Source organism: Hyperolius riggenbachi, chromosome 11 (genome assembly GCF_040937935.1).
Source record: "Hyperolius riggenbachi isolate aHypRig1 chromosome 11, aHypRig1.pri, whole genome shotgun sequence".
Taxonomy (NCBI): domain Eukaryota; kingdom Metazoa; phylum Chordata; class Amphibia; order Anura; family Hyperoliidae; genus Hyperolius; species Hyperolius riggenbachi.
Window position 1 is genome coordinate 147,262,593 of NC_090656.1, and position 22,638 is coordinate 147,285,230.

Here is a 22,638-nt window from a genome sequence, read left to right on the forward strand (position 1 = left end):
TCAAAAAAATTTTCCAGCTCCTACCAAGTGTAGCACAAAGAACTGAACTGGCAGCAGTTCATGGGGCAATTATAAAGATGAGAGAATTGCCATTTACAGAGTGACAGTGTATCAGTACAGGTTTGCCATACGACTACCTACCAAGTGGGCATTCAGGGATCTGCATACAGGCATTTAACGCTGGTATGCTTAGCCCTGCACCCTGTGTAGTTTAAGTGCAAGGTGCTCCTTCCTACAGGGAGGCAGCCATTTTTTTTGTAGTATGGGGGTAGTAGCACGGCAAACATTGGTCAGAGGGTACAACACACAGGACTTCTAGCAGAGCTGGTATCGCAATGAAGTTCTAGGTAAGTAAATGCGAAAATGAGTAAGAGCATTGCAGGCTCACCTGCAAAGCAGCAACAGGTGTGGCATCCGTAATCTGTGCATACGACGGCTGCGTATGTACAGAAAGGGGGGGATGTGGAGGGAGCTTGCAATGAGGTGAGAGCTTCCAAAGGGGAAGTCCGCGGGAGCATATTTTACACAGGTAAGTACTTAGGATAGTACTTAGGTAGGGGAGAGAGGTTTAACTCCAATCTACCAAAAAGAGTACCAAACAGAGTTCATGAGAACCATAAAGCAACGATATCAATTACGGTATATATATTGATCAATTTTAAGTGTACAGAGTACAAGCCGCAGGGTGAATCCCAAATCATTAATAAGAATTGATTTGTTTGTATTTCGATTTCAGGAGTTTGGCAATATGGAATCAAGACAGCTGCAGTGCTGGCAGCAAAGATGGAGATGTCAGTCGGATAAGCGAAAGGTTCCAGATGCCAATCTGAGTTTGGAGAACAGCAAGATTCCTGAAATTGGAAAGAGACTAAAACACGAGATTTCGGAAATTGGAAAGAGACTAAAACACGAGATTTCGGAGATCGGAAAGAGACTAAAAAAAACTGACTGAGCAAAGCATAGTGCAAAGTGCTAATGTTTTTCTTTCCCAAGGAGGTGCTTTTATAATGAAGAGTACCGTGCTGATGGTGATCCTAGGCTGCCATTTCATCCTAGGAGAACGAAGAGAGGACATTCTCATGAATAATAAGGCGTTAATGAGAACACAAGGCCCAAGCATGTTAATGTTTGGTGACAAAGGTACTAATCCTTTCACACCTCCCTCTGATTGGCACAGATGGACCAAGCAGGGATGGAGGAAAAGAGCACAAGTGCCAGGTGCAGACAAATTTCATGGCACAATGTGGGTGAAAGGTCTGAAGGGTCAGGTGTGCGGGCAGTATGAATTGAATGGCAGTGTAAATCTGCTATTGAATGTCACACTCCCAGAATCGATGCACCGATCCAAAGTTTTGTTAAAGGGTACATTGCAGTACAATGGGTACATGTAAAAGTTGGAGTGTGTGGTTCAGGGGTACCTTTTCTTGGTTATACAGAGTGAGATGGTTCCAGATTGGAGAGGAACGAGCAGGAGGCGTCAGTTCTCCTACGTGAGAGACGCAGGGGACAACATCACACTCTGGAACTACCAACAGAGAGTGCCTCTGAAACACCTATACACACTTAAAGGCTGGAAAGCCGAGGGTTTGTGGTTCTCGAAACAAGAAGTAAAAATCGAGATCCAGCCACAGTCTCAGGGGACCAAGAGGGTGGGGAGAGCAATCCCGAGCAAGGGAGGGTCCACACAGGTAACATCCTCACCACAGGGGTCACAACATGAGACAATACCACACAGTCCATATGCAGCCACTTATCCTCATGCTAGTTGGGTAAGTGAAGAGGTACTCTTAATTGAAAGATTGCAGAGAGTACAGTCTTCCCGACCTCAGGTACACATTGTGCCTCAGGACATAAGGGGGGAAGAGGTCCAATCAGGACAGTTGGGGACATATTTTGTCAGGGAGATGCTAAAAGATCCTGTACAACAACTGAGATTGGACAAGGGGAGGTATATCGATTTTTCTGGAGAAGGATCTTTTGCATGGAAGCTTCGAGATGTTTGGGTGAACAAATGGAAACGGTGCAACATTTCTTTAGGCACCGCCACTTTCTTAGTTCCCACCTCAACACATGTCTTACACCATGACCTAAGAGGTCAACCTTTTTTGGTGCTAGACGGGGAGGTGAAACGAGTAGAGTTGTCCTCATGCGTGCAAGTCTCCCAGAGGTACCTGTGTTTGCCGGGGCAAGTCAAATTTAGTGAAGAAGCCTGCTGGCTCAATAACACAGAATGCGAGGCTACCATTCAAAAGATCCACCCTGAAGCCAAACCAATAGTTCCGGTGACTGAAGGAAGGGTTGTTTTTTTAAACAGGAGGTCTAATGACACATTTATTGTACATTTTCATAATTGTTCCGATAAGGTGGGTCTGTCAAGGGGAACATATTGTGTGAGCGGAGATCCCATATGGATCGAGTCATCCAAGTTTGATGACGTTATTTCTCAAATTGTTAAGAGAACTCTAAAGTTCAAAGTTTCATGGGAAGTTCCCCTCCTGAAAGATAACACGACATGGGACAAAGGGGAACAGGTTTTGACCCAATACGACCACACTTTGTTACAACGGTTAAACAGACAGTACACTAAGTTAGAGGTAAGATTTCACCATGATCCAGGTGATGTTAACGAGGTAGATCACAAAAATGAGCAGGTGAGTTCCAGTCTGACCTGGTGGAAAAGGTTTCCGGCGATGTTCCAGGGACACTCGGACTGGGCCTCTGCAGTTCAAGATTTCTTCCTACACCCACTGGTCGTTGTGACGGGGATGACAACTCTGGGCATCATTATCCAGGTGAGGTTGGGTGTTAAATTACGTAAAACAAATTAACCTGGTCAAGAGATTGGTGCCTCATAAACAATCTCATGAACCAATATTTCCAAATTAAGGGATACACAGGGTTACGGGTATAGGTGATGGAGCTGATTGTATAAAGGCGCTCTTTTAAAAGACTCCTGGCACTGCTCCGTTGTGTAACAAACATACGAGTTTCACTTTTCTGTGGTCATGCAAGTTTGTGAGTGATACGCAAGTGACGCAAATGCTGAGCATGTGGTATAGAGGGACTTAGAAGTAGGGCATCCCCAGAGAGCCTGGTTACAGGAAGACCAGGAGGTCTTGCCCTCTCTTCCAGGGATAACCGCCTAGAGCAGAGAAGTTGTGTGAGCACGAACATCGAAAAGTGAAACATAAAGAAAAGAAACCAGGTACTGTTGGGTTCAGAAGCAGGGATCTGCGGATCAAGCCTTTTTAGGGGGATTGTTATAATTTAAGTAGGCCTCAGTTATTTGGACTGAGTTAGTCAAAAAGGCTTGGGGTGCAGACCTGCCCTTTAACCTTCCTGGCGGTAACCCCGAACGTAGTTCGGGGTAAGCCGCGCAGGAGGTTTTCTCAGGCCCTGCTGGGCCGATTTACTTAATTTTTTTTTTGCTGGACGCAGCTAGCACTTTGCTAGCTGCATCAGCACACCGATTGCCGTCGCCCCGCGCTTGATCGCCGCTATCTGTCGCGCGGCCCCTCCCCAGACCCCGTGCGCTGCCTGGCCAATCAGTGCCAGGCAGCGCCGAGGGGTGGATCGGGACTCCCAATGACGTCACGACGTCGGTGACATCATCCCGCCCCGTCGCCATGGCGACGGGGGAAGCCCTCCAGGAAATCCCGTTCTCTGAACGGGATTTCCTGATCGGAGATCGCCGAAGGCCTGGGCTCGCTACATGATTTTAAAAAAAACAAAAAAAAAAACTACTGCGCTGCCTCCTGGCGAAAATAATTAAACCGCCAGGAGGGTTAAGGGGATTTTCTCTGATGGAGAAAATCTACAGTTCTGTCAGCAGAACTGGAACATACCAAGAAGCTGTTCTATGGACAAGGCCACAGGTCTCACTGACCTCAACATGTACACCACAAGAACAGTAAACATAGGCCATATTTACAAAATACCAAATTCCTGTATAGCAGTAGGAGAACAGAGGCGCCAGCAGGATAAAAGTACATAAAAACTTTAAAATTTGCTGGGAGGAAGTGGTGGACTTACCTCCATAAAGCAGACACGAAAGACTGTCTGAATAGTAGTCACATTTATTAATTAGTACCCCAAAACAGTGCAACGCGTTTCGCAGGCCCAGCCCGCTTCATCAGGCAATAAAAATGGGGACAAGACTGTAGACAAGAGACAGTACATTATGCTATAGTAAATTCTGCAAATTTGCATATTAATATATTGCATATTATAAAGCATACCATATGAAATAAATAGCTTCGTGGAGATGGCATAAAAGAGTTGGGTGTGCAAGTAGACCCCCCCAGATTCATCACTCGTTACAATACCCAACATCTGTCCATCCGCAATATCCTAAAAAACCGATGGGACATCCTTATGCAAGACCCCTATCTACGACCTATACTACCCACAACACCATCAATTACATATAGGAGAGCACCAAATCTCCGCAATCTCTTAGCGCCAAGCAAATTACGTATACCAAACCAACCCACCACCCTTCAAACACAGGAGCCTGGTTGTTTCCCTTGCAACAAAAAACGTTGCACGGCCTGTCAATTCATCAACACCTGCACATTCTTTGTGTCCTCCAGTACCGGTATTCAATATCCCATAAAAAAAACACCTCACCTGCGAATCTAAATTTGTCATCTACCTCATTTCATGTCCCTGTCGACTCCAGTACGTGGGTAGGACTACACAGTTGGCCCGCAGCAGAATCAGACAACACAAAAGAAACATCACTAAAAAATTCCCCCTTCACAGCGTATCACGGCACTTCTGCACTCACCACGCCAACAACCCACAATTCTTCAACATTACACTAATTGACTCAATTGATGCAAGTTCGTCAAACAAAATGTTCTGGATACAAACTATAAGAACCCTCTGCCCTGAGGGTCTGAATGAAGTTCTGGAAAAAAATTACTAAAATACCTCCTGTACCGTTTTTCTTTTATCTTGGCCGCTCTCTTTTACCCTTTTTTGTCTTGTTTCATGACTTTTTATTTATTGTATTTTATTTTATTTGTCCCAATAAGTTTTAATGTAACCGTCCATTTTTACAACTACACCTCTGGCTTGATTATTATTCTACATATTTTTATGTCAAAAAGTGTAATTTGGTTTGATTGTTATGTGCTTTTTTACCAGTTGCTACAATTGTCCAGGACTACTAAGTTGATCCATATTTGGTTATTTTTTATATTATATTTATGTTTCTATTAATTTTTATGGTGCTTTTACATGTCTATTTATTCTAGTAATTTTTATGTTGCTCTTACATGTCTATTGATGCTTGTGTCTTAGGACCGGGTCATAACTTTTTGGTCCACTAGATGGCAGCTAAATACTTTTACACATCAATCCCTCTGTCAAATATACTAATTTTATTCCCACTGGATCGAATCATTATATTTATTTAAATCTTGAAAAAGACCTTTGCATATTCTTTTTTACCTAATTTATTCTTTTGCCCATTTACAGCATCCAAACACCAATGAGTAGATAATGCCCCGGCCGGGATTTGAACCCTGGTCTCCCATGTCAAAGGCAGTGCCCATAACCAGTACTCTATTCAGCTAGTACACTATTCAGCTGCACATTTGGTAACCATGATACCTGTATCCGCCCCCCAACTACCCAATACACCGAACACAGGTGGCGAGAGCCCATTGGCTACTCACAAGCCCGCCCTAACCCCACCCACCCTTCCCAAAAACCCAATTCACTGAACACAGGTGGCGAGAGCCCATTGGCTGCTCGGACACTCACCCTAACCCCGCCCACCAAATACCTCCCATACATCTAATTGGCCCTTTTAGCAAGAACCTGTATATATAAGGAGCTGAGCGTCCTCACCACTTCACTGAGGCGCTACACCTGCTATTGCTGAAATTCTGGTGAGTTCTTTATGTTATTTTATTTGCACACTTTACCCTGGATTTCTGGCCCCCTGTTCTCTTCTCAATGCTCTATTACCCATTACTCTTGCTGACATATACCCTTTTCCATTACCAATACCACTCATTGCAAATCTGTGTAAAATAACACCCTATAGCCCATTACTATCACGAGCACCATAGCCTCTACCCCCTATTGTCTACTTGCACACCCAACTCTTTTATGCCATCTCCACGTAGCTATTTATTTCATATGGTATGCTTTATGATATGCAATATATTAATATGCAAATATGCAGAATTTACTATAGCATAATGTACTGTCTCTTGTCTACAGTCTTGTCCCCATTTTTATTGCCTGATGAAGTGGGCTGGGCCTGCGAAACGCGTTGCACTGTTTTGGGGTACTAATTAATAAATGTGACTACTATTCAGACAGTCTTTCATGTCTGCTTTATGGAGGTAAGTCCACCACTTCCTCCCAGCAAATTTTAAAGTTTTTATCCACTTTTATCCTGCTGGCGCCTCTGTTCTCCTACTGCTATACCGTGTCCACCCCTGGTGGAGGGGTGATCTACCCCCTTTCGCATCTACAGAGAGCGACTTCTTATCCCTGAGTGAGGACAGGTCTAATCTCCTCACCTGCCTATACAGTGGTTGCCTGTGTGGTAACCCATGTTTGTGAGTATAATTTTCTCACGATAACCTTTACTTCATTTATGCTTAACATACTACACTATATTGGGCTCTCGGTTTCTCTACACTTTAAATTCCTGTATGTAAGTGAGAAGTGACATTAAATATTAATCGAGTAGGTGTGTATTATGACACCATAAGGGGTCTAAGCCAATAGTCCGGTCTGGGGGATGGCTAAGATGAGGTCACATTTAACTCTTTCCTGGTCAGTATTAAAGGGCCGGATGTGCTGTCAGAGCTCACTCTGATTCCTGCTCTGCTTCCTACTTTCATGCTCTCTAGATGCTGACTGGGACCTCTAAGTATTTTCATTCTTTATGTAATCTGATATGATGTATGCTGTACATAGGTAGTCTAGAAGATGTAACGTAGTTTAGGAAGAAGGTAACTGACTAACATTCAGGAGGAGGTTAGTCAAGAGCTGTAACGCCAAGAACTTAAACAGAAGAAGTTGCTTTGCTAGGATATGATGAACTGTATCTGCATCTATGTGTAGTGAATAAAGAGCTAATACTTTGAAGACGACTGAGAAAGTCTATCTCCTGCTTGCTGGGATGAGTCGTGTTTGCAACTCTTGCTGAGGAGTTTGCTGGTGCCGGAGCAAAAGGTGATTAGAACAGTTTATAACACCACACACTCAACCTCCTCACGCTGCCTGTTGTTGTATTTCCTCCTGCTGTCTGTGTCTCCACTGCCAGGGAACACATTACAAGGTGCTGCTGCCCATGCACCACCAGCTATTACTCTCAAAAATAGCTGCATCCTTTTGAGAAAAAAAAAATTGTAATTAATTTAGAAGTGTCCGGGTTGAAAACTGTGCTGTCCCACTTGTGTATTGGACACAATGTGGGCTTCACGACCGCTGTCTGGAACCTCATGCTGTGTATTTACGGCCCTGGAACCACCGCTAGGAACCAGGGCCTATTATGTCTCGCTGCCTGCCCTCCTGCCCTCCTGCCTGCTGCCAGTCTGCCACACACTCAACCTCCTCATGCTGCCTGTTTTTGTATTTCCTCCTGCTGTCTGTGTCTCCACTGCCAGGGAACACATTACAAGGTGCTGCTGCCCATGCACCACCAGCTATTACGCTCAAAAATAGCTGCATCCATTTGAGAAAAAAAAATGTAATTAATTTAGAGGTGTCCAGGTTGAAAACTGTGCTGTCCCAGTTGTGTATTGGACACAATGTGGGCTTTACGACCGCTGTCTGGAACCTCATGCTGTGTATTTACGGCCCTGGTACCACCGCTAGGAACCAGGGCCTATTATGTCAGTCAAATCACACTGCCTGACACACACTACTCCTCCTCCTGTAGCTGCATTGAGCTTCTGCTGTTTGTGTGCTGCTACCACTGCCAGGGAGAACAGAAGAAGAACTATTTTCTGCTGCCACCTGTCCACCCACTCTCCTACCGGCAGCTATTACCACACTACAATAGCTGCAAGTTGCAACTACTTCCTCCTCCTGCTGATGTCTGTGTTTTACCACCGCCAGGGTACACAGAAAAAGGCGCTGAGGCTTGCAATGTGCCACTACCTACCTATTAACTATTATGCCATCAACACAAATATAACTATGGTGTTATTAAAATAAAATATTTCCACAAATGAAGTAAAAAAAAATTATTACAAAAGAAAGGAAAACCAAGACTCAGAAGAAGAAGAAGAAGAAGAAGAAGAAGACGCTCATGCAAACACTTTTCATGAAGTTAATTTACTATTTTTGATACCTTTTTATAACTAATACATCACCACATATTCACTTGATGTTTTTATTCATAAAAAAAGGTGGTTTCATGCATCATTGACCTCCAATACAAGTTTTACAAGCTATTTAAGGCCAGCTCGAATATTTTACTCGAATACAGACTCGGATAGTGACGTCGGATATCCGAGGTCGAATCGGATATTCGATTAACTCGAATATTGAACTTCGAGTGAATTCGGATAGTTTACTATCCGAATTCGACCAAACTCGAATAGGATAATGAGGTATCCGAGCAACACTGAATACATGCAAATACGTGTACCGGGTGGTGCACAAAAGATCTGCCTACCATGAGTGCAAGTATACAGGACGCTGACCGGTCCATGTGCTCCTCTTACTCTATCCCTGCTGTACATGTCCTCTCCGGGTTCATAAAGCCTGTTTTGCCTCCTGCATTTTGGTGCCATATAAAAGCATTAACTATACAACAATTAGTGATAATTGGAATATGCTAGTTACGATTGCACAAAATTTCATGTGCATTTTTTTATTTATGGCCATACATAATTGTTATGTGCAAATTCAGTTGATTTTGTGCAATCCACTCATAATTTTGTCATTTCCACGTTGTGTGCCAACTTTGGCAGTAAATAGCAGTGTTATATGTTGGCGCTTTATAAATACAACAAATAAATAAATAATAAATAGCAATGGCACTGTACAAAGCAAGAAAAACAAACATTGGGTACATAATGATACAGACAATGCTATACATCAAATATGGACACTGGTACAAAATACAGAATTGGTGATTACAATCAGTGGTACTTGGATACAATTCGTGATCATGGCATAGCCATGATTCACAAACATTCTTTCACAATTCGTCATCGTGATCTGAATCCGTGATCGGTTAGCGATCACAGGTTTCAATCACGGATTCGGCCATTGGTAAGTGGATTTTTCCATGATCACGTCCGTGATCACGACAATGGATCCGTAACTGGGGGAAATTACGTCTCTAGGCCAATCAGGGGCCCTCAGCATAATCCCTAGCCAACCAATCATAGGATGGGAGGCTCTGCCCTCCCCTCCAGTATATAAAGCAGTGGCCATTACACAGCTCCCTCCTTGCTATTAGACTGTGGCACTGAGAGCATCTCCAGGCCATATTGTTGCAAAGCAAGAGCATCTTTGTCAAAATCCCACCATTTTAACGCATGTCATTGCTCTCTTACTGTATTTGATACTTGTATTTAGCTAGGCAGCCTGTGATTTACTTAAAGGATACCCGAAGTGACATGTGACATGAGATAGACATGTGTATGTACAGTGCCTAGCACATAAATAACTATACTGTGTTCCTTTTTTTCTTTCTCTGCCTGAAAGAGTTAAATATCAGGCATATAAGTGGCTGACTCAGTCCTGACTCAGACAGGAAGTGACTACAGTGTGACCCTTACTGATAAGAAATTCCAACTATAAAACACTTTCCTTACAGAAAATGGCTTCTGAGAGCAAGAAAGAGGTAAAAAGGGGAATTTCTTATTAGTGAGAGTCATACTGTAGTCACTTCCTGTCTGAGTCATGACTGAGTCAGCCACTTACATACCTGATATTTAACTGTTTCAGGAGAGAAAGAAAAAAAGGAACACAGCATAGCTATTTGTGTGCTAGGCACTGTACATACACATGTCTATCTCATCATGTCACATGTCACTTTGGGTATCCTTTAAGTTCTAGACAGTGTACTAGTCATGACAGACAGTGTACTGAGTGCTGAGCTGTATAGCTTAGTGTAGGGCTGCAGGCAGAGGTAGGTTCAATGATTTTAGTGCTCTTAGCTCCATTACTGTATTTGATACTTGTATATTTAGCTATCCAGCCAGCCAGTGAGCAACTTCAGTTAATTGTCACTCAGTGTAGTCAGTGACATTATACTGTGCCAGTGTTCAATTACTTTACTGTGTGTAGTGCAGGCAGGCACGCATACACTCCTTTTACTGTTTTACTGTATTGAGTATTTGTGCCATCTGCACATTTTTTGTTATTTTTCTTTTCTGTCAGTTTAAAAAAAAATTAAAACTCACCAGCCAGTGAATTGATCTACTGAAGTTATTTGCAGTGGTGCTCAGCAGAGCTCGAATATTCAAGTAGCTCGAATATTCGAGCTCTTTTCCAGCTATTCGAGCTCGGTATTCGAGCTCCGAATAGCTGTAGCTATTGGAATGGGCTATTCGCGTACACTCGAATAGCCCATTCACTATTCGAGCTATTCGAGCAAACGGCGCTATTCGAGCTCGGTACCGAGCTCGAATAGCGTCATAGCCCAGATTGATGTCCTTAGAGCCAATCAGAGGGCTCCCAGGCCCTCTGACGGCAGCCAATCACAGAGGGGGACCCTGGCCAGCCCCTACCCTATAAATAGCGGCCGCCATGTTACGTTTCTCCGTCCTTGCCTGAGACTTGCATAGAGAGAGAGTTGCTCCTTTGTGCTTTGGCTTAGCAAGAGCTTTATTGTGGTCATTTACCTAGCGTTTTTGCTCACATACACCTCCTATACACACCTATATTGTTGTTAGTTAGTTAGACATTGTATTTTAGTTAGTAGCTTTTGTGTTACATAGAGACAGGCCAGCTGCTGCAGGCTTACAGCTTTAGGCCTCAGGGCCTGCCTGTGTGGGCAGCTGTCCTCCTGTCCTCTGTTTATTTCTCTCTATTCTATACCAGTATTTCTGCTGTCCTTTACTACTGATTGTATTAGTATTGTAGTTATATACTGTAACTGTACTAGGACACTCACTGTCACTGTTCATAGGCTACTAGCTGCTCCTGCGTGTGTGCACTCACTGTCTGTGTACACACTACACACACTCTATTTCCAAGTTCTGATAACTGATTGATTATTGTAATTGAATATTGTAATTAGTTAGTTGTACTCACTGTTACTACTTACTGTACTAGGAGTCTAGGACACTCAGTCACTGTTCATAGGCTACTAGCTCCTGCGTGTGTGCACTCACTGTCTGTGTACACACTACACACACTCTATTTCCTTCTGATAACTGATTGATTATTGTAATTAGTTAGTTGTACTTACTGTTACTACTTACTGTACTAGGAGTCTAGGACACTCAGTCACTGTTCATAGGCTACTAGCTCCTGCGTGTGTGCACTCACTGTCTGTGTACACACTACACACACTCTATTTCCTTCTGATAACTGATTGCTTATTGTAATTAGTTAGTTGTACTTACTGTTACTACTTACTCTTACTGTACTAGGAGTCTAGGACACTCAGTCACTGTTTGTTCATAGGCTACTAGCTCCTGCGTGTGTGCACTCACTGTCTGTGTACACACACTACACACACTCTATTTCCTTCTGATAACTGATTGCTTATTGTAATTAGTTAGTTGTACTTACTGTTACTACTTACTGTACTAGGAGTCTAGGACACTCAGTCACTGTTCATAGGCTACTAGCTCCTGCGTGTGTGCACTCACTGTCTGTGTACACACTACACACACTCTATTTCCTTCTGATAACTGATTGATTATTGTAATTAGTTAGTTGTACTTACTGTTACTACTTACTGTACTAGGAGTCTAGGACACTCAGTCACTGTTCATAGGCTACTAGCTCCTGCGTGTGCGCACTCACTGTCTGTGTACACACTACACACACTCTATTTCCTTCTGATAACTGATTGATTATTGTAATTAGTTAGTTGTACTTACTGACTGTTACTACTTACTTACTTACTGTACTAGGGACACTCACTCAGTCACTGTTCATAGGCTAGCTCCTGCGCGTGTTTGCGCGTGCGTGCACTCACTGTCTGTAGTGTACACACACTAAATTTATTTGTGATTACTACTGATTATTGTAACTGCTAGTTGTACTTCCTGACTGTTACTACTTACTTACTGTACTAGGGACACTCACTCAGTCACCTCACCCACCAACCCACTCCATTAAAGTACCCCACTTTTCACCCGCCCTTTTAAAAAACTTTTGTCTATACGCCCAAAACATCGAAGATGTCTGGAAGTGGCAGCCAGCGCGGTTTGGGCAAGGGGAAGGGCAGCAAGGGAATCAGGAGGAGAGGGAGCAGCATTGTGGCAAGCCGCGGGCGCGGGCGCGCCACCATGCACAGTTCCGCAGCAGCAGCAGCAGCGTCAGTGGCTAACATTCCTCCCATAGCCACTGACCGTGGACGCCTTGGGCGCCGCCCAGCAGGAGCATCTGCAACTCACGCTGCAGAGACACAGCAGCAGCAGCGTGTAGCACCTGCTCCGATTTTCCTCCAGCCGGGTCGGAAACGTCCCATTGAGGAAAAGCATGCAGACACTGTGGTGCAACTCATGACGGAGGATGAGCAGCCCGCCATCAGCTCTGCATCTGAGGCCTCCACCCTCACCACCACCACCCCTGTTCGCAGCAGCCGCCCAGCAGGGTCTGGGGAGGAGGCCAGTTCACCGTCACTCGCCAACCTGTCATTCAGCAGTCTTTTGACCCCAGGCATCATGAGTAAATTGTCTGCTGTTGTTGGCGATCTTGAGGAGGAGATGCTGATGGGCACTTTGGGGGATGAGGGATTGGACAGCAAGACTGTGGCGATAGTCAAGCAGCCCATCCATGCATCAGGAGAGGAGTTTGGGGGGTCCTCATCCCAGCAGGACATGTTTCAGGAGGGGGAGGATGTTGATGACCCGGTGACAGACAGAGACTGGGTGCCACCACCTCCAGGGGATGTCGTCCTCAGCAGCTCTGAGGAGGAGGAGGAGGATGCTCTTGTGGGCCTTGCAAGGAGGCGCATCATTGCAAGCATTGGCAGCAGCAGTAGGCAGGTCCCACAGCCTGCTGGTGTCTCAGGCTCAGCAGCAGCAGCAGCATCTGCCAGTACCACCACCAGCCGCACCCAAGCCCCCCAAGCCCCCCCCCCCAACCACCACAGGGAGACAGGCAGCAGCGCTTCCATGCCGTAGGGGGATGTTTCTGTCACCAATCTGGCGCTTTTTCACCATGCCCACAGTGTACAGCAAGTACGCCACTTGCAACCACTGTCAGCGGAAGTTGAGCAGAGGTGCAGACCCCTTAAAGTTCTGCACCAGCTCGCTCATCAACCACCTTGCTGCGAAACATTTCCACCAGCATCAGGAGTTCCAGAGGCTGAAGGCATCTGGTGCTGGCAGTGGCACCACACCCATCACTGCACAGCCTTCAGCAGCAGCAGCAACAGCAGCCACCCGCCCTCCTGCTCCTCCAGCAGCACCAGCAGGAGTGCGGAAACGCACTGCTCCTCCCCCCTCTGCAACTCCTGCCGCCGACACTGAGGCCTGTTCTGGCAGCCAGTCCTCAGTGGCCTCCTCCGCTGTGTCTGCTGATTCCCGTGCCAGCAAAAGGCCACGCCAGAGCCTTTTGAGCGAGTCCTTCCAGGGGGTGGTTAGGGCTCTGCCTCCCAGCAGCCGTCGCGTGCGGCAGCTGAACGGCTTGCTGGCACGGGCCATGTGCTCCCAACTCCTGCCGTACACGCTCGTGCAGGAGGGGAGCGACATTCGTGCGCTGCTTGCTTGCGCAGCCCCAGACTGGCAGCTTCCCAGCAGACACTTTTTCTCCCGCAAGGCCATTCCTGCACTGCACCGCTTTGTGATGGCCAATGTGGAGCGAGGGCTGGAGCACGCGGTTGGTGAAAGGGTCCACGTCACCATGGACTCCTGGAGCAGCCGCTTCGGGACAGGCCGCTACCTGTCCTTCACTGTCCACTGGGTCAGCTTGGTGGAAGGGGGTGAGGATGGGAGAGCAGCAGCGGGCACAGCAGCAGCAGCAACACAGTGGGTGGTGCCACCCCGCAGGGTCAGGGGAACTGCAGCAGGTTCCTCCGATCCTCTGCCATCCTCCGGCACACCTGGCCAAACCCCCCGCCTCAGCAGCAGCGTGAAGGCCCGCCACTGCCAAGCGCTGCTGCACTTGGTCAGCCTTGGGAAGACCAAGCTGACGGCAACCCATGTGTTGGCCAAACTCCAGGAGCAGGAGAGGATTTGGCTGACCCCCAGAGGCCTCAGAGTCGGAGAGGTGGTGGCCGACAATGGGGCCAATCTGGTTGCCGCAATAGACAGGGGAAACCTGACCCACATCCCCTGTCTTGCCCACGTGCTGAACCTGGTAGTGCAGAAGTTCTTGCGCACCTACCAGGGGATGGGCGAACTGCTGGAAACGGCAAGGAACGTTGTGCGTCACTTCCGGCGCTCGGCTGCAGCCTGTGCGAGCCTGGAAGACGTGCAAAAGGAGCTGGATCTGCCACGCCATCGGCTGATCCTTGACGTTCCGACTCGCTGGAACTCCACCCTGGCGATGTTGGAGCATCTGGTTGAACAGAAGCACGCTGTCAAACAGTACCTTGCCCTGGCCACTGTTTCCGCCGCTCAGAGAAGGGACAAGACCAGCAACATCCCGTCCATCGTCCCCGATGATGACTGGAGGCACATGCAGCAGGTGTGCTTAGTGCTGGCTCCCTTTCTGCAGGCCACTAACATGGTGAGCAGGGACCATGCTATGGTCTGCGAGTGGGTGCCCCTGGTTTGTCTGCTGAACAGGGCCCTCGATGCTTTGCTGGAACAGGGAGCGGCAGCCTTGGACCAGCAGGAGCGGCAAGCAGCTGCACTGTCCACCTCTGAGGGGGAGGAGGAGGAGGACTTGGTGGAGGTCCCTGACCTTGCTGCTGATGAGGGGGAGCTGCACAGTGCAGCTGAGTTGGTGCGGGGGTGGAGAGAGGATGAGGCTGACGAGGCAGAGGAGGAGGATGAGGACAGCAGCACTGCCGTCGATGTGCCAGCAGACGTGGCCCGCCTCTTCCCAATGGCAGCGCACATGCTGACGTGCCTGCGCAGAGACCGCAGGGTGATCCAGATGAAGCAGAGGGAGGACATCTGGATCAGCATGATGTTGGACCCACGCCTCAAGGGGAAGTTGAGCCAGTTCCTGCCGCCTGCAGGAGGAGACCCAGCGCAACAAATAAGGAGCTTGCAGCAGGCCCTTGTTGAGCGCTTGGAGGAAGCCTTCCCCCAGCCTTCCACCCCCACTGTCCAGCAGCCAGCACAGAGGCAGCAGCAGGTGCCTGCATCCAGCAGCAAGCGCCCCACAGACCTGCTGTCTCTCAGCCACGAGCTCTACAGGACTGTAGAGGCTCCGGCAGCAGTGACTAGAGAGGAGGTGCATGCAGCAGCATCCTCCACCGGTCACAGCCAGCGCCTGACCCGCATGGTGGCTGACTACATGGGGTCCTACAGCGGGCTTGACAGCGATGCCCCTGTTGATCCCATGGAGTATTGGGTCAAGCGCCTGGAGATCTGGAGCGAGCTGGCGCAGTACGCCCTGGAAGTGCTGTCCTGCCCCCCTTCCAGCGTGCTGTCCGAGCGCTGCTTCAGTGCAGCTGGTGGTGTGGTCACCGAGAAACGCTCACGTCTGTCTCACAAGTCTGTGGACAGACTGACGTTTCTCAAGATGAACCAGGCGTGGGTGGAAGGCGAGTTCCTGGCCCCTGTTGTCGGCGAGAGGGGGACATGAACTGGCTAAGAACCATCGTTAATGTGCCTTACCACCCTTTACCACCTCCTGGCTCCTGCTCACTAAGCCAGCCTGGTTCACTTTGACTATTACGTCGCCTGCAGCCACACATTTTACACCTACAGTGGGCTGCTGTGTACTGCCCTTCTGCTGTCTGTCTGTGTTTCCCACTGCCAGGGTACACAGATTTACCTTCTGCTGCCACTCTGCCACCAGCTATTACGTCAAACAATAGCTATATATCTGTGTAATTTGTTTTACAAACAAAACCAAAAAACCATAAAAAAAAAAAAAAAAAAGGTTTAATTTTTCTGAGGTGCCCGGGTTGAAAACTGTGTTGTCCCAGTTGTGTATTGGACACGATGTGGGCTGCACGACCGCTGTCTGGGACCTCCTGTTGTGTTCATTTACGGCCTGGTATCACCGCTAGGTACCAGGGCTATTATGTCACGCTGCCTGCCTGCTGCCACACTCACACTACTCCTCCATTCCTCCTGCTGATGCTGCTGTCTGTCTGTGTTTCCCAACGCCAGGGTACACAGATTTACCTTCTGCTGCCACTCTGCCACCAGCTATTACGTCAAACAATAGCTGCTCACATTACTCCTCCATTCCTCCTGCTGCTGCTGCTGCTGTCTGTCTGTCTGTGTTTCCCAACGCCAGGGTACACAGATTTACCTTCTGCTGCCACTCTGCCACCAGCTATTACGTCAAAAAATAGCTATATCTGTCTGTGTAATTTGTTGTAAAAACAAAACTACAAAACCATAAAAAAAAAAAAAAAAAGGTTTAATTTTTCTGAGGTGCCCGGGTTGAAAACTGTGTTGTCCCAGTTGTGTATTGGACACAATGTGGGCTACACGACCGCTGTCTGGGACCTCCTGCCTGCTGTGTTTATTTACAGCCCTGGTATCACCGCTAGGTACCAGGGCTATTATGTCACGCTGCCTGCCTCATTGACTGCCTGCTGCCACACACTCATCCTCCTCCTCCTGCTGCTGAATTTACCTCCTGCTGTCTGTGTGTTTCCACTGCCAGGGAGCACATACAATGGCGCTTCCAACATGCGTGCGCCACCAGCTATTTGTTACGCTCAAAAATAGCTGCATTTCTTTAAAAAAAAAAATTTGAAAAGAGAAATAAGTGAAGAAGAAGACGATATAGAAGAAGATGAAGAAGAAGAAGAAGATGAAGAAGATGAAGAAGAAGATGAAGAAGATGAAGAAGATGAAGAAGAAGATGAAGATGAAGAAGAAGATGAAGAAGAAGAAGAAGATGAAGAAGAAGAAGATGAAGATGAAGAAGATGAAGATGAAGAAGATGAAGAAGATGAAGATGAAGAAGATGAAGAAGAAGAAGATGAAGATGAAGATGATGAAGATGAAGAAGAAGATGATGAAGATGAAGAAGATGAAGATGAAGAAGATGAAGAAGATGAAGAAGATGAAGAAGAAGATGAAAAAGATGAAGAAGAAGAAGAAGAAGATGAAGAAGATGAAGATGAAGAAGATGAAGAAGAAGATGAAGAAGAAGAAGATGAAGAAGAAGATGAAGAAGAAGATGAAGAAGAAGATGAAGAAGAAGAAGAAGATGAAGAAGTTGAAGATGAAGAAGATGAAGAAGATGAAGAAGAAGATGAAGAAGAAGATGAAGAAGATGAATAATAAGAAGAAGAAGATGAAGAAGAAGATGAAGAAGAAGAAGATGAAGAAGAAGATGAAGAAGAAGATGAAGAAGAAGATGAAGAAGAAGAAGAAGATGAAGAAGTTGAAGATGAAGAAGATGAAGAAGATGAAGAAGAAGATGAAGAAGAAGATGAAGAAGAAGATGAAGAAGATGAAGAAAAAGAAGATGAAGAAGAAGAAGATGATGATGAAGAAGATGAAGAAGAAGAAGAAGAAGAAGACAATATAAAAGAAGAAGAAGATATAGAAGAAGAAGAAGAAGAAGAAGAAGAAGATATAGAAGAAGAAGAAGAAGATATAGAAGATAAAGAAGAAGAAGAAGAAGTATATACAGTACTGAACAAATTTCTGGACACAACTCCTCTTTTCAACTTTTTTTTTTTTTAAAGGAACATCCCCACATAATCACTTGCTGTTGTTACTTGGAAAAAAAGAGGTTTCTTGCATCATTCACCCTCAAAACAAGTGTTGGAAGCTATTTAAGGCCATTTCGAATAGTCAGATCGAATAATGAGCTCGAATACCGACTCGAATAGTGAGCTCGAATTCCGAGGTCGAATCGAATAGTAAAAATTATTCGACTCGAATATTCGACTGATCTCGAATAATTTACTATTCGAATTCGACCTAACTCGAATTTTGAAAAGGGGTATTTGAGCACCACTAGTTATTTGTAGTCACTCAGTGTAGTCAGTGACATTGTACTGTGCCTGTGTGCATTTACTTTACTGTGAGTAGTGCAGGCAGGCACGTGTTCACTCCTTTTACTGCTCTAATGTATTGAGTATAGAGATGCCTTGAACTTCAGATTTTGGGTTCGTGAACTGCAAACGCGAACTTCCACAAAAGTTCGAGTTCGCGTCAACCAGGCGAACCACCATAGACTTCAATGGGCAGGCAAATTTTAAAACATACAGGGACTATTTATGGCCACAAAAGTGATAGAAAAGTTGTTTCAAGGGGTATAACACCTGAAAGGGGGGCATGCTGGAGTGGTATACATGCCAAAAGTCCCTCGAAAAATTACGCATTTGACGAAGAGTAGGGTTACAATCCCTAAAGGGCAGAAATCACATTGCATTGCTAAATTGGAGACATAAAGTGCTTTAAAACCTCTTGCGTATGTATACATTGATCAGGTAGTGTAAGTAGTGTACTGCTTCACAGTGACAGACCAAACTCACTGTTTAACGCACTGCAGCAAAAAGCCACAGAGGATTGTCATTAGTTGACACTTTCAGGACATAAAATGTCAATCCTCTCGGCGGCAATGTTTGTGTAGTTATGGTCGTGTGCATGCGCACGTTGGTGGGAGTGCAGGCGATGGCGGTTTTCCAGTACATATGGTTGGGCTGAGATTGTTCAATGACAGAACAACAGTGACTGTCCAGCTGATCAAATTTGGTCTGTCCACAATGAAATAACAACCTTATTATAACAACCTCATATAGGTCATTGCTTCATTGGGATACACAAGCCCCTTCACTGCAGCAAGGTAACGATCGCAAAGGGGAATTAACACATGTACATGCCTTTTGTTTTGTTGTTGCAACCACAGTGCAGTCAGAAAAATTAGGCATGTAACACACAACTGAAAAATTATTATTATTTTTGGTAGCGGCTGCTGCTAGCAGTGCTTGTGTCGAGAATAGTCCAACACTCCAGTGGGCCAGAACAGACCCTTGTTAGACCATCATATGAAATGATTGATTTATGGACATAGTATCACAGAGGTATTGAGATCAAACATAATCAACTGGAAAGAAACCAGGATTGAACCATAACTACTTGGAACAAATTTCTAGAGTATGACTGCAGCTGTTTATAAATTGGTAACATGAAAGGTACAGGTAACTTGGGAGCATGGAATATAATTGCATGTCTGGACTGGCTTTAAATGCCAATGCTGATCTCAAAGCTCGTTTTTTAAGTGTATGGAGAGAAACACCTCTTGACCTTATAGCTTTGGAAGTGTATAATCCTGACTGGGGAGCCCTAGTCTAGTTCAGATTTTATATTCCATCTGTATATTATATTTAAAGGATGTTATTAGTTGTGCCCATGATAATTCTTCTGTGGATTTCTAGTTTATCACAATCATATGTATAGCACTGAGTATGATATGGCATACTAAAGGGCGAATATTAATTGGTAAATCTATGAATCCAATTTGTAATCAATGCTAATTTCAGGGTTAATATAAAATTAGTGATGAAAGATCTACGTATGTGGTTCTCGACTTTGGACCAAAGTCGATTTACTATAGGACAGCTCCAGAACATATGGAGAAAGGTTCCAATATCGTTGTTGCATTTCCATCACATTGGAGTTGCATTGGTTGCGAAGGAGGCAATTTGTCTGGGTGTTCTATACCATCTAAATAGCATCTTCCAGATCCTGTTGCAATATGTCCCTATCTTCCTGAGAGTTGATGATTCTGCACAATTTTGTATCATCTGCAAAAATAACATTGCTCACTACTGCATCTACTAGGTCATTAATAATTAAATTGATTAGCACTGGACCCAGTATAGACCACTGTGGGACCCCACTGCTAACAGTCTCCCATTTTGAGTATGATCCATTGACCACAACTCTTTGTTTTCTGTCCATTAGCCAGTTCCCTATCCAATACTTGTTTTTTGTGGTATAGATCCCATATCTGGCATAGCCTAATATCAGGGTTGATTTTATTAACTTGGCATCACTTATTCTCAGTGGCTGGTAAAAAATTGGGATTATCCCTCAATGAAATTAACGCATTGGATATTTGCTTTTTTTGTAGCCAAATGCTGCCTGGATAGCTGTGTAACCACCGCAGCAGCATCATCCCTCCCTCAGGGTTGTGAATCCCCCGCCACAGCAGCAGTACTAGCACGCAAACGCTTATCCACCTCAGCTACTCCGGACACAGACATTGAGGCTGGCAGCCAGTCGTCTCTCTCCTCTGTCTCCCCTGCATCCCATCGTCGTCAGACCCTGCTGATCTACACCTTTCAGGGTCTGACCAAGCCTCTGCCTCCAAGCCACAGGCAGATCCGCAAACTAAATGGCTTGCTGGGACGGGCCATGGCATCATAGCTCCTTCCCTACTCCCTGGTGCAGAAGGGGAGTGATATGCGGACGCTGCTCCGGTTTGGCATCTCCAAGTGGCAAATCCCCAGTCGCCACTATTTCAGCAGGAACGCCATCCCAGCACTCCACAAGTTTGTGGTGGAAAACGTGGCCCGTTCGCTCGACTACTCTGTGGGCGAGCGGGTCCATGTGACCATGGACTCGTTGAGTAGCCGATTTGGGACAGGTCGCTACCTGTCCTTTACGGCCCACTGGGTGACTCTGGTGGAAGGGAGGGAGGAAAAGAGTGCAGCAGCCCAGTTAGTGGTGCCACTACACGGGATCAGGGGGGATGCAACAGGCTCATCCCACTCCCTCAACACCCGCAAAGCAAGCCCCCCTCGGCAGCAGCAGCGCCAAGCCTCGGCACTGCCAAGCGCTGTTAAAATTGGTGACCCTGGGGAAGGAGAGGCTTACAGCCGCCAACATCCTGGCTGCCCTCAGGAAGCAGGAACGGAGGTGGCTGACCCCCAGAGGCCTGGAAGTGGGGTATGTGGCAGCCGATAAAGGGGCCAACCTGGTGGCCGCAGTGCAGCAGGAAAACCTCCAGCACTTCCACTGCTTGGCCCACGTGCTCAATCTTGTGGTGCAGCGCTTCCTGCGCACACTACCAGGGGATGAGCGACCTGCTGCAAGATGCCCGGGGAGGTTGTGAACCTGGTATCGTTAACCTGTCAGTAGAGTAAATGTGTCTGCAGGTCCCACATATTTTTTGTCGGCAGGGTGATGTTCCGTTTTGTTGAGGCCTATTCAAAGAACTCCTAAAAATCATCTGTTTTAGATAGTGTGTTTGCCGATATGACAAGAGTGGAGGTTTAGGGAATATCGTTCTCAGTCTGTGATCCTTGTGTAAAATAGGATGAAGTTCCTTAGCATTCCTCCTTAATATTTCCAGGTGTGGGTTGTAGGTGACAACCAAAGGGACGCGTTCCTCTTTCTGGTTTTGCTTATATTTCAGGAGTTCAGTCCTGGGGATGATGCTGGCTTTCCTGATTTGGGCCTCAGCCATAGGAGGACTGTAACCTTGTTTAGGGCTGGTTCAGACGGACGCTTGTGCAGCGTTTACCGCCAGCGTTCAGGGCTTGGCGTTAAACGCTCCCATTCAAGTGAATGGGAGCGTTTGTACCAAGCTTTTACGCGCGGTTACACGAACGTGGCGTTCAGGTCCCGATTTTCACTGGCGTTCCAGGAGCCCCTGGAAGCTACATGCTGCTTCCAAGGGCGGTTAACTGTGACGGGTAATGTCCCCCTAGGGGAAGAAAAAACGCGACCGCATCCGAACGCAACGCGAACGCTGCTGAAAGCCCGAACGCATTGCCACCGCGACGCCAATAAACGCGACGCCTCCAAACGTCCGTCTGAACCAGCCCTTAATGAAAGTGTTCTTAAGGCGATCCAGGTGCTTGTCTCTGTCCATCCTGTCAGAACAAATCCGGTTGTACCTTATAACTTGACTGTAAATTATAGAGTTCTTAATGTGCTTGGGTTGAAAACTGTCATATCTTAGGTATGTGGGATGGTCTGTAGGTTTGCGATACACAGAGGTTTGTATGTTGTTACCCCTGATGTATATGGTGGTGTCCAGAAAGTTAATCTCTGTGTGAGAGTAGGTAAGTTTCAATTTGATCGTAGGATGAAAGGCATTGACGTTCCTGTGGAACTGGAGAAGATCATCCTCACTTGCGGACCAGATGATTAAGATATCATCAATGAAGCGGAAGCAGGCCATGGGTTTTATACCACATGCATTGAGGTGTTCCTCTTCGATTTTGGCCATGAAGAGATTTGCATACTGTGGTGTGAATCACGAAACCATTGCCACGCCCATCTGCTGTAAATAGAGGTCCTGTCCAAAAGTGAAATAATTATGAGTGAGAATGAATTTGATCAGTCCAGCAATAGGCTTTACAGGTATGCCCAGACCCTGAAGATATTTACGGCAGGCCGCAATACCATCATCATGGGG